A 13,963-nucleotide genomic window follows, 5' to 3' on the forward strand; every position below is an offset into this window, starting at 1 on the left:
AATATTATAACTATAGGAAAGTAACATCTTTCTTGGCATGTTACCCCCATTTTTACCTGTATGTCAGTATGTTTTTGCCTGTCTCACTGGGATCCTGCTGGTCAGGATCCCAATGCTCATAGTTTATGGCCTAAAGTGTGTGTCTGTATGGTACTTGACTGTGTCACTGAGGCTCTGCTAATTAGAACCTCAGTGCTTTTAAATTTGTCACTATAAGCTAGTGACTTCATTTACCAATTTCAGTTGGCACAGTGGACCCCCCCTTTTAATTCCCTAGTATACGGTACCTAGGTACCCAGGGCATTGGGGTTCCAGGAGATCCTTATGGGCTGCAGCATTTCTTTTGCCACCCATAAGGAGCTCAGACAAACCCTTCCACAGGTGTGCCATTGCAGCCTGCGTGAAATAGTGCACACACTATTTCACAGCCATTTTCACAGCACTTAAGTAATTTATAAGTCACCTATATGTCTAATCTTCACATGCTGAAGGTTAGGTGCAAAGTTACTAAGTGTGGGGGCACCCTTGCACTAGCAAAGGTGCCCCCACATAGTTCAGGGCCATTTCCCAGGACTTTGTGAGTGCGGGGACGCCATTACACGTGTGCACTACATATAGGTCAATAACTATAAGTAGCTTCACAATGGTAACTCCGAATACGGCCATGTAAGGGGTCTAAGATCATGGAATTGTCCCCCATTCCAAATCTAGTATTGGGGAGCCAATTCCATGCATCCTGGGGGCTCCACTATGGACCCCCAGTACAACCAAACCAGCTCTCTGGGGCTTGCACTGCAGCTACAGCTGCTGCTACCTCACAGACAGGGTTCTGCCCCCCTGAGGTCTGAGCAGCTCAGCCCAAGGAAGGCAGAACAAAGCATTTCCTCTAAGAGCAGGGTGTTACATCCTCTCCCTTTGGAAATAGGTGTTACAGGCTGGGGAGGGGTAGCCTCCCACAGCATCTGGAAATGCTTTGAAGGACAGAGATGGTGCCCTCCTTGCATAAGCCAGTTTACACTGGTTCAGGGACCCCTTGTACCCTGCTCTGGTGCTAAACTGGACAAAGGAAAGGGGAGTGACCACTCCCCTGTCCATCAGCATCCTACGGGTGGTGCCTAGAGCTCCTCCAGTGTATCCCAGACTTCAGCCATCTTGCTTTGCAAGGTGTGGGGACACTCTGGAGGGGTCTGAGTGGCCAGTGCCAGCAGGTGAGGTCAGAGACCTCTCCTGATAGGTCCTGACCTGATAGGTAGCCAATCCCACTCTCAGGGCTATTTAGGGTCTCTCCTGTCGGTTCTCCTTATATTCATCCTCCGACCTTGGATCAACAGCAGCCTGCTCCAGGAACCACAGTAAAAGCAACAAAGTGCCCACAAGGGATATCTTTCCTCTGCAACTTCAGATCCAGCCAGGAACTGCAACAGTTTCCATGGTGTGCACGCTCTGAGGACTCTCTGCCTTCATCCTGCACGTGAAGGGCCAAAGAAATCTCCTGTGGGCTGACGGAGTTACTCCCCTGCTCATGCAGAAACCTTCCAAGTCGATGACCGGTACTCCTGGACTCCTCTCACAGCGACAAGCATGCTCCTGGACACACAGAGGGTGGACCCCATTGACACAGTCTGTCCTGAGGTCCTGCTGATGCAATTTGGAGAAGGTAAGACCTTGCCTTCCCTCAGAGCAACAGTACCCCTGTACACTGCGTCTTCTTCACCTCCTGAGGCCTCTGTGCACTATTTGCAAAATTCCTTCATGCACAGCCTGGCCCAGGTCCCCAGCAATCTATCCTGTGACGCTCAACTCACTGAGTTGACCTCCGGCGGCCTCGGACCCTTCTTTGTAGTGCTGTACCAACCGCATTTTGCACCTCCTTTGTCCCCGTGTCTTGGGACTCCTGTGGGTGCTGTCTGGCATCCTGAGGACTCTCTAAAGTGCTGAGAGCCATCTCTTCCTCCTCACACAGAGTTGAGGCCCCAGGTTCCTCCTGGGTCCAGCCAGTGCTATTTTGACACAAAACGCATCTTTGTCGTAACCAAGCCTGTTGGCGACTTTTAACAGAAAATCACGTCTGCATAAATCTTCACATTGTGGGACATCCTTTGCATCCTGCAGGAACCCACTGGCATCTTCCTAGGGTGCATTCCTGCAGTCTTCATCAAACTGGGGACTCTTCTTTTGCACCCTCTTCTGGGTTGGCAGGGGCTCATGTCCTTCCTGGAACTTCTTTCGTCTGCTGGACTTGGTCCCCTTCTTTTGCAGGTCTTCAGGTCCAGGAATCCAATAGTTGTTCTTTGCAGACTTGGTTGGTTACTGCAATAATCCATATCACTAGGTGTAGTGTGTCCTGAGGAAAATTGCAGTATTTTACTCCTGCTTTTCTGTGCTCTGGGCTGCGGTAATTTACTTACCTTTACTGTATTCTTACCCTCCCAGTGATTCTGCACACACTACACCTGTCTAGGGCCAAATTCGTGATTTGCATTCCATTTTCTTAGTATATGGTTTGTGTTGCCCCTAGAACTATTTTCTCCCATTGCATTCTATAGCATTTCCTATTGTTTGCACTATCCTATATCTAATGACTTGCCTTATTTTGGTGTCTAGTGTATATATTGTGTATAATATTTACCTCTCGAAGGAGTATTGCCTCTAAGATATCTTTGGTACTGTGTCACCCAAATAAATACCTTTATTTTTTGTAGCACTGAGTATTTTCTTTACTTGTCTTTAAGTACTGTGTAACTATAAGTGGTATTGCATGAGCTTTGCATGTCTCCTAGTTCAGCCTAAGCTGCTCTGCTATAGCTACCTCTATCAGCCTAAGCTGCTAGAACACTACTAAATTTCACTAATAAGGGATAACTGGACCTGGTAGGAGGTGTAATTACCCAAGGTACCCACTATAAACCAGGCCAGCCTCCTACAATAATCTTAATATTAAAGCCACAGAAAGATGCTCGCAGATGTGAGTCATACAGACCCATTTCACTGCTTAATAATGATTATAAAATGTTTGCACCATTACTCTCCAGGAGGTTGGATATTGTGATTGGTGACTTGGTACACAACAATCAGAAAGGTTTCAAAAGAAATCGGCACTTAGGGCTTCTGACTCATGATTTAATTTCCGCAGTTGATATTGCTACAACCACTAACATTCCACTCACAATATTGACAATTGACGGTGCAAAGGCGTTTGGTAGCATAAGCTGGCTTTTCCTGCAGGCAGTAATGGAACACAATAACTTAGGAGAACATTTCCATAAGGCAGTTAAAGCTATGTATAAGGACCTACAGCAAGGCTTTTGGTTAATGGTATCTTATCCCCACACTTTAAAATTAAACAAGTAACACAACAGGTTTATCCTCTTTCTCGTCTTCTTTTTCATTTATGGCTTTGGCTAGGAGAATTAGACTAGATCAGAGAATGATACTCTTTTAGCATCAAAGCTGGATTCTGAAGGAAGCCCTGTATGCAGATGACCTCGTGGTTTATACACAGAACCCTCAAAGTGCTTTTCTGGCACTTTTTGAAATTATAGCTGGTTTTGGGGAAATTTCGGGCTATGTAGTCAACACTGATAAATCTAAAGTAATGACCTGGAATGGTCCACAGGACAGTATATTAGAAAAAAATGAAATTCGTTATCTAGGGGTAAAAGTGATCCGAAATTTGGCATAGATGGCCCAGGTGAACTTTTTTAATCTTTTCAGGGAAACAAAGAGGCTCCTCCTCCGATGGTTGCATTTACATCTCTCTATTTTAGGTAGAAAAAACTTAATAAAAATGGTGATACTGCCAAAATGTAACTTCATCTTTAATGCTATTCCCTTATTTTTAAAAGCTGACTGGCTAAGGAAATTGCAGGGGGAAGTAGTCAGCTTCATTTGGTCTTATAAAAATCGAAGAATAGCCTGGAAGAAACTTAGGAAGAAGAAGCTCGATGGAAGAATCGCACTTCCAGATTTTCATCTTTATTACTGGCCATTTCAATTGAAAAACATTAGACCACTATTCTCCAAGGAATATGTATCTTCTTGGCTGCGGGTACTAACAGGGAGCCTCCAGGACCAGGGCACACATTTTCTCTATAAATTTGGCCATCCTAGGTATTACAAAAAAGTCAGATCAAAAGTTCTTAATACTGCCTGTAGGATATGGTTTGCAGTGAGAATGAATCTGGGAAATCCCATATTACAGCTCCAATTTGGAATTCGCCCGGTACACCCATGCGTCTGCAAGATTCATTAACCACTCCTTTGATAGAGGGGGGAATTGTGTGATGGGGACAAATAGTTAGTGGGGGCTCCACAATTTCTTGGGAGTCCCTATCTGAAGCAACAAATGCTAAGTTAATCAGGTTCAAATACAAAAAAAATAAAAGTTGGGTACAAGGACAGCCTGAGGCCGGGCATTTCACGGGGTGGGAAATCATTGGCACCCAGAGATTAAAGAAAGAAGTTTCAAGGTGGTATTGGGTATTAAAACAAGGCAAAGACGCCTCTCTTCCATTACCGATAGAGGGGTGGAAATCTGACTTTCCTGCACTGGACCTCCCTCATTTTTGGAAGGCATCTATGAATACACTTTGGTCCGTGGTAAAATCCACTCCCTCACAGATGAGCCACTTGTTCACGGTGTACTGGGCCTATTGGACTCCTTGAAGGCTTGCTAGAATAAGATTCCAAAGGAAGAGTATTTGCAGGAAGTGCGATCTAGAGGGTGCAGACGATATCCTTTTCTAGTGGTGTGTGTGGGGATTCAAGTATTCCAGGAAAAAGTGGGCAAGATGATCTTATCCATCATAAACCGATGAGCTGAGATAACCCTACCAATGATTGTATTTGGACTATATGAGTGTCGAGAGGAATATACACGATCAATTGGAGAGACCTCTGGTGCACCTTTTTTTTAAACTTGGTGCTGATAGCATGGCGGGAAATATGCACTAAGTGGATCTCTGGTCTCGCCCCCACTTATACTGATTGACTATTGTCAGTGAAGAGAATCTCTGACCTAGATTGTAGTAATAGCTCGATTAATTGTCAGAGAATGTGGTAACCTTTTCTGGCCTTCTACAGAGCTAACTTTCTCCGTTTACATTCCAAGGAGACCCAATCTGAATTAACTCTTGGTATCTGATTATGGTAAGAGTTCAATGATTAAGCACTAAGACGCAACAGAGAGGAGGTGGGGGTGTGGATCTGTTCTGACCCCACCTCATACCTCCTCTCCTCAGGTTGATGGAGACTGCCGCTTTGGTGTCAATCTGTGGGTTAAGGATCTGACCAAAGTATGTCTCCTCCTGTCTTTTGTTATAAATGAGAACTCAAAAAGAAGATGTTAAATTTCTGGAAAAGATTTCAAAACACTGTTTGGAGTTGATACTCACCCAAATAATTCCTTTCAACATAGAATATAAAACAATAGAACTGAAACAAGAGACTTTTCAGCAGAGATCGCTTCCTGCACATTTTGATCTCTGTCTTCTATGATCTTTTTATATATGAAGTAACATAATGGACATAGAGTTGTCAGCAACAAATGAAATATCCATATTGGTATTCCACATTTTCAAAATAAAAGAATTGTAGTCATTGATATATTTTGAAGCCTTTGTTGTTCTCCGGACGTTGTAGGTGTTTTTGGATTATTTATGAGTATGTGTATGTCTCACTGCAGACGTTAAACTGCTCACTCTTCCTTTTGAAATACCAGGTCCTGGAAGTTCAAATCAACATTTTTTGTAGGAGTTTATTTTTTCTTGTTATTTCTGCCAACAGTACTTTACACATCACATGGTTGGAAATGTAGGACTTGCTGCTTAAGGCTTTTTTGCTCACTGTCTTTTGGAAAACTCCATGTAATATACTGTTCTCTCATCTGTGTCTGTTCTAAGTGTAGGTGCATTTTTTACCCACAACAGGATATGACTATGAAGAGCACCCCCTGCTTGGTACTGTTTTCACCAAAAGAAATCAGTAATTTCTCCAAGAGCTGGATTTGTATTATTACACATGAAGGAGAACATAGCTTGAAATCTGTGGTTAAAGTACCTCCAAGCATTTTCAGGTTCCAGAGAGCAAATTCCTATTGGTGTCTTCACTTTGATGCCTTTAATATTAGTTTGCTGCTCCTAAAAAAACTCATGTAAGTCATTCCATGCATAGTCTGCACAACCCAGTGTTACAAACCAAGTTGGTGCAACTAAATTTCACAATATACATTTCAGCCCGCCATGACAATAAAACCAGTACTCACTATTCCCACTGTGGCATGGTATCAAATGCAACAAATTGTAGTCAAGCTTCTCATCTTTTCCATGTTTTTTTCAACAAGCTCTTCTGTAGGTATATTTTGTACATTAACTCCTGTTTTAAGAATATGGCCAATTGCATATGGCATTCCGGACAAATCACTTTCAAACATGAGATGGAATACGTAAGGAGTAATTTGTCAAAATCTAGGGTCCTCTGATTATAATCTGGTTGCCCAATACACTGCTGCATGTATTTGCACAGGGTGGTCATCATACCATCTGCCTTCTCCAGTTGGAAATAATTGAGAAAAACATCAAACCCTTAAACTTTCTCTGACACACTTATTGGGGCTCCTTGTTTCATCTGATACATTTAAATAGCTTCTCCAATAACCTGTTTTGAATGTAGTGGATGTATACTGTAATGCTCATATATCTACTTCCATCCACTTTTTCAAACTGTCTACTTGACGGCAACCCTTGTTCCTCCATACAACTTCCATGTTCCACCCCATCTACATCTTCATAGTACACATTATTCTCTTTAAATGCAATGCAGCTTTCTTCACCTCATTCAGTCTATTAGTTCCTTGTAGATTATTTGTTTTTTGTGGACAAGCCATTCAATAGAATAATACATTCTTCCAAATCTTGCTCTACACCAAAAGTTTCAAGTTTGCATTTAAAATATAAAGGTAAACACAGAACTCTACCTTTGAGTCCTTTCTGAAGCTTAGTGGATTTTATTTTCCTGGCCTTTGGCTCTACAACAACTACTGCTTGGAAAGGGTTTACATATTCTATGAGTATTCCTTCATAAACCTTAATCTCTTCAAGTGACACTGGGATTTTAACCACCTCCAACTTATTGTGTATTGCTCTGGCAGGCATGTTGTTGTTCTCTAATTTGTCATAGCAATGCTTACACATGACTTGGCATGTAGACAAATCAAAACATTCTTCCACAAGTAAATACACTGCAAATTCGGCCACCTTTCTCTATTTTTTTATTCGGTTTTTGAGCACACACCAACATTTTGAATTAGACCTTTATATTGGGTACGCCAACATTTAATACAAACATAGTTTACTTTCTCCGTATAAACTGCACTGAACTTTCCTACTTCTTGTCTAAAGTTAACAGCACTAATATCTAAAACATTTTCAGCATGTGATACTGTACCACACATATTGCTTCATTCATTTTTCCTAAACACATTGCAGGATTTTGTTTACAAAGTAAAGTCTACTAGCAACATTTTATATTTTTGAATGATGTATGGATTGGTAACTGACTGTGTTAGTGGAAGTTTGGGTGTGCAACTGTGTGTACAAGTGGCTCTTTATGTGATGGGTTCTTTTGTGGGTGTGTGAATGAATGTGTAAGTACCTCTTTCTCAGTCTGAATGGGTGTGTGAGTGGATGTATACCCATTTTGTAAATGGGTATGTGATTGGCTGTATTGGTGCATGACTGGGTGTATAACTGGGTGTATGGGTGTGTAAGTACATGTGTAACTGACTGTCTGAGTGCTGGGTACATAAATGGCTATAGAGGTGTGTGTTTGGGTGTGACAATGGGTGTGTGAATGCCTATTGTAAATGGATGTATGGATGAGTAAATGGATGTGTGAATGGTTGTATGGGTGTGTGACTGAGTGTGTCAGTCATTGTCTGGCTATGTGAGTGGTGAGCACATAAGAACTTTTAACAGAAGTCTAGCTATGTGCATAAGTGCATAAGTGCATGCCTGCCTGGGTGAGTGGGTGCAAATTGCATACTATTAAATAAAATACTATAAGCAACCACCTACATCAAATTTCGAACACATTCATTTATCCCGGCTTAATAAAGTAACTATATTTTCAGTATAAGTATTCCTTTTCCTCTTTTGCTGTTCACTATAATTTTAGTTAATGTTCACATCTAACCTTTCTTCTATTTTGCCTTTTACTGTAGTGTGTAGAAGCTGCACATTTTCTTTCAGCATATATATGCTTATGGGACCTCATTACTGGTTTGGCGGTCAGACCGCCATACTGCCACATTGGCAGTCTTACAGACTGTTGTATTACGAGATACACAGACAGGACTGGCAACCGCCAACAAAAAACACAGACCGGCAGTGGAATGGAGACCCAGAAATAGGCGTCTGACTCCCAGCACTGGCACTGACTGCCCAGTGACCAACCACTAACCGTATTACAAGTCCAAAGTTATAGTGGTGGTCACCCATGGGGGTTAGGCAATGGCGGTCTGAACCATGTTTTTTCACGGTCACCAAAGTGAGACATAACAGCACATTGGATGGATTTGAAAACAAAACAGCTGACTCATATTGCGAAACTTGACACACCTGCAGAGGATACTACAAAACACACCCCTTCACACACGACAGTCTTTTGCAACTACTGTACACTGCAACACACTGAAGCCAGAGCATATTTAAAAAAAAAGAAAAACATAGATTAGGCACTCCTACATTTCTCACACAACACATACCATAGACTGAGCACAATTTTCTAAATTACATATCTTTGCACATTACCCTGTTTAGCAAGACATTGTCACCTGTTCCCGGTCTAATTTTTTTGGGGGGATTACCACCATGTCACCTATGAAAAATCCAAGTTTCACTGATGATGAGTTAAGAATCATGGTGGATGAAATCATCAGAGTAGAGCCACAATTGTTTAGAGCATAAGTCCAACACACTTCTTCGAATGGGAAAATGGGAATGTGGGAGAAACTATTTGACAGAGTCAATGCTGTAGGCACCACCCTGTGCACAAGGGGGACCAAAAGGAAGAGGTGGAATGACCTCAGTGGTAAGGTGTGTTCCATGATCTTCAGGCACCAGCTGCAGGGCAAGAAGTCTGGTGGCGGCCCTCCCAGTGCCTCATAACAAGTCACTTCCTGGGAGGAGAAGGTCTCAGCCATACTGCATCCTGAGGGCTTGACAGGAATACCTGGGGGAGTGTTTCATCCATGGGGGTGGTGGCTAAGGCCAGGAGGGCCTGTGAATGTGATTCCAAACACCAACCAAGTGGACAGTTGTACAAATACACCTATTTGGTCAGTCACAATGAAATTCACTCCATTCACCTGAAGGATAGCATTAGTCAAATTTGTGTAGTGCGGTGACTGACAAGACTGCAACTCCCAGCAGGTACTGTTCTACCAACCTCAACCACAAGACTAGAGTTCTACCCCTAATATACACTTGTGCCCCAACTCGCTATTGAAGGTTACTCACCTGGGAGGATGCCATATGTAAAGTGAATGTTTTACAAGGAGTTACATGACTACAGTTCACAGGAGACTCTCTTACTGTCAATCCAGCCACCAGTCCAGAGTCCTCTTCTGCAAACACCTATGGTTGGGAAATCACACATCAAGTGTACTTACATGGTGGGATGACATTTAGCAAGTGCATAAAGTAGAGTGAGTGACATGACCGCCAAGGGCATGAGGCTCTGTCTCACCAGATACAAACACATGCACAGTGTTCTTATGCCCAAATACCCCTGTGTCTTAACTCTCAAATAAAGTTTACTCACCTGGGATGACCACATTCTATATTGTGTGCAGTACAGGCAGTAACATGACTGCAACTCCCAGGAGGCCTTGTGTCTGCAACTCCAAACACCAGACTAGTGTCCACCTGTCCAAAAATACTTGTCTGGCATCTCACAATTTTGGTAGACACACCTGGAAAGATAATATTTATGTATAGTGTGTGTAGTACAGGGACTGACAGGAATACAACTCCCAGCAGGCATTGTACCAGTGACCCCTCACACCAGCACAGTGTTCTCTTCTCCAAATACTTGTGTTTATAAACTCACCACTGTGTGTACACACCTGGGAGAAAACATGTGTGTTGTGTGTGTAGTACAGGGAGTGACAGGACATCTAAGGCTGGGAGGGCCTGTGTATGCAAATTCAAACACTAACATCATGTATAATTGTCCAAGTACCACTGTTTGATCAGTCCCAGTTGAAGTTTACTCGCCTGGGAGGATACTATAGGTCAAGTGTGTGTAGTACTTGTACTGACAGGACTGCGTATTATAATTCCAAACACCAGAACAGTGTGAACTTGTCCAAATACATCTCTCAATCAAATCTCAATTGATGTGTGCTCATTAAGGGCAAGTGTGTGTATTAGAGTGAGTGACGTAACTGTAACTACCGGCAGGCACTGTATCTGTAACTACAAACATATGCACGGTGTGTTCTCCCCTCCAAAACACCCCTGGATATCAATTCCAAAATGAAGTCCACTCACCTGGGGGGAAAACATTTGTCTACTGCTGAGAACTAGAGGGAGTGACCTAAATAATAAACCCAATAGACCCTCTATTCCTAACCACAATCACCAGCCCAGTGTCCACTTGCCCAAATGCATCTGTTAGTGAACTCACAAAGGAAGTTTACTGACCTGTGAGGCTAATATGGCTAGTGTTGGGAAGTAGAAAGAGTGACCTGTCTGCAACTCACTGGAGGTACTAAGTGACTCCACATAGCTAAACAGTGGTCACTCATTTGAAAACACTTGCCGGATCGCTCTCAAATGATATGTACTCACCTGGGAGGGACCAAGATACAGGTCATGATCAACTCAGAGATGTGGCTGCCCACCTAGGTCCATCTTGAACTCCTAAGTCAAGATTCAAATATTGAGGATAGGAAGGATACTTTGCCCAGTGGGTAAAACGAATGATCAACAAGGTCTCAAGATGTATCACCAGAATGGTATTGCAGCAGACACATTCACAATGCACTGACCACATGATTTCTCTAATTACATATACAACAGACCCCTGGGTCTGCCTGCATTATAATCAACCAGGCCTCAAAATGTTCAAAGTCACATCCTGCCCAGCCACTGTTTTGCCTCCTCTGGTGGCAAGATGGTATTCCCAGGCAATACTCCCAAGTGACAATGAACTCCTAAATTCAGCAGGTGCTTGAAGTCATTTCACAAATGTCAGGTCAATACAACCAATACTATGGGTACCTGTCCCAAAAGGACAACCTTCAAAACAGCTAACTACAAGGTCCTTGCGAAATGCTACTCTAAACTTCTGGAGGTAGATGTCACAATGCAACCAGTAATATTGTACCTTTCCCATCAACCGGTCAATCTGCCACTTGGCACACAGAGGCCACTGAAGAGACTACCATTGCCCATGGATGAGGCCCTCAGTGATGAAAAACGTCCTGAACATTTGGACGTGGAGGACGGTTCTGGCCCATCTAGACAAACTGGTCAGACACAAACAGTGGCCCACACTGTGCCCACATCAAGATCTCCCAGCCCGGTTGCAACAACCTCACAGACAGCCATTCACACCACAACCTGTATACCGAGCACAGTGGCAACTATCTTGTTCCCCCAGTCCAGGATCCCGAGTCGCAGCACAACACATTGGACAATGATGGTCCTAAAACTAGTACTAGAGGGCACCCTGTGGCAAGGGCACAGGCCTGTGGGGGTAGCGTGTGTGGGAAAGATGCTGTGGGCAAATGGGCTGTAGGCACTAGGTGATGCCTCTGGCCAGGACACATCAGCCAAGTCTTGAAGGTCTATTAAGAGTCCCAAGGTCTGATGGGCCAGGTAGTTGCTGAACTCTGGGAGATTAAGCAGCTGCAGTAGACATATTTAAGGGCATGCTGCAAAAGTGGGAGGCCACCAACACCATCTTGGCCTCTCTAACAGGGGTGTTCAGGGATATTAGCAGTACCCTGATCAGGGTTCATGAGCAATACCATACCCTTCCTTTGGCCAAGCAACACTAGGCCCTTCGTTATCGATGCCGGCCACTGGAAGGGAGGCCCTGTCAGGGGAAGAACCCGCAACAGACACCCCTGCCTCTGTAGCAGCAACACCCACCTCACACAAACAGGGACACCCAGCTGGAATACAGGAGGAGCAGATGTCAAGACACCCACCACTGCCAGCAAGTAACCTCTTCCTAAATGAACTCCTTTGTGTGCCACATGATCACTCTGTTGACTATCCTTCAACAACCTTCCATTTCTTATTGGAGAAGTACAATGAACTTTGGACTTCAAATGCTGTGGCATTTAACACCATGATTTTATCAACCATGACTGAACTCCTTACTTTTCTGTTCCGTCCTGCCCCTTATTTTCATCCTATGCACTTATGTACAATACATATCACATATCACAAAGTTTGTGTCTGCTTGCTTTTGTTAAAGTTATTGCTATGTTGAAATGGAAGACCAGGTGAAGCAGATGAGGAAGAAACAAGAAACTAGTGCAAAGATGGATGTGTACCAGGTACACTGTCCTGCTAAGGATTACTAACAACACACACAAACATATTGCTATAAGTGTCTGGTCACACCAAAACATTGTATTTCACTATACAACACATATTCTGTCAAAAAGTCTGGACTGTCAAAGCCAAGAATGTCTCACTCATATTGTGTCAAGGTAGATATACCTAGAAAATGTACACCAGACCACAAAAGGAATGGCCTTGTCAAACACTGTCCTGTAGAATAGGCAAACAGATAAGTGGTTAATGTTACCAGCTAGAGGATTGTCACACATCACACCAAAGTAATCCAACATCACATAAACCAATGTACAGACAGAGGGCAGTACAACAGGCCTTGATCACAGTTCCCTCATAGTTCAATGACCATGCATCTGGTGGTATTACACAAACCAATGTCAGTATTGTGGCAGAGGCACTGTAGCCTACAAATGTGAAATACAGCTACATACAGGTCATACAAGAAGAGTGTTTAGCCTATGTGAAGGGTGACTGCATGAATTGAAATCGATTACAACATATTTCAGGCCCACATATTCACAAACATGATGCAATTGGCCCAACACAACACAAAAAAATCAAGTGCATTGTACACTTCAGACCATCCACCCAAACACTGGCCAGGCTGCCTTGGACCAGGTCTCATACACCCCATATCTGTTACCTACATTACTTGAACCAGTTTATGTCCACTTCACATGCCAGAACAGCATTAGATACTCACTAATGTCACAAATCAGAAATACTCAGATGAGGATGTCAGGGTGAAGGTACTTGTACAAAGATAAAACAAGGTGTAATGAATTGATAACATGCCTATAACACAAATCTTATAGCAGGACTCTGGAAATGAGGTTACATTGTAATGAGACTGACACGAACAAAGCAGCTACATCAAAATGGGGATATGTCAAGGGCTAACTTTTCAAACACATTTTGGATGAATGTTGGGTACCATTAGCCCCTCATTGTCTTTAAAAAACACTCTACTCCACATATTCTGACAACTACAGTGCTTCATACAGTCACAGCCATTACATCACATGGCATACTTACACTCAAGAAAAGTAGTTATTGATTAAATCTTCCCCCAAGTCAACTCCTTCCTCTTCAACACTGTCCTCCTCACTTGGCATCTCAGCAGGCACAGTTGTGACACCAGTCGGGGGATTATACTGTTCGGCATAATGAAGGCATCATGGACTGAAACTGGATAACAAACACATGCCTGTGAGGTGTAGAGATCCACCAAAAACACAAATTGGACAGTGATGGAATGGAAGTTCTTTCTGTTGGGGTATACTTATTCATTGACATAAGGTGGGACCAAGCTGACTTGTGTGCCATCAATTGCCCCCACAACATGTGGGATGCATGCAAAACAATAAAAA

Source organism: Pleurodeles waltl, chromosome 2_2, assembly GCF_031143425.1.
Source record: "Pleurodeles waltl isolate 20211129_DDA chromosome 2_2, aPleWal1.hap1.20221129, whole genome shotgun sequence".
In the NCBI taxonomy this organism is placed as follows: Eukaryota; Metazoa; Chordata; class Amphibia; order Caudata; family Salamandridae; genus Pleurodeles; species Pleurodeles waltl.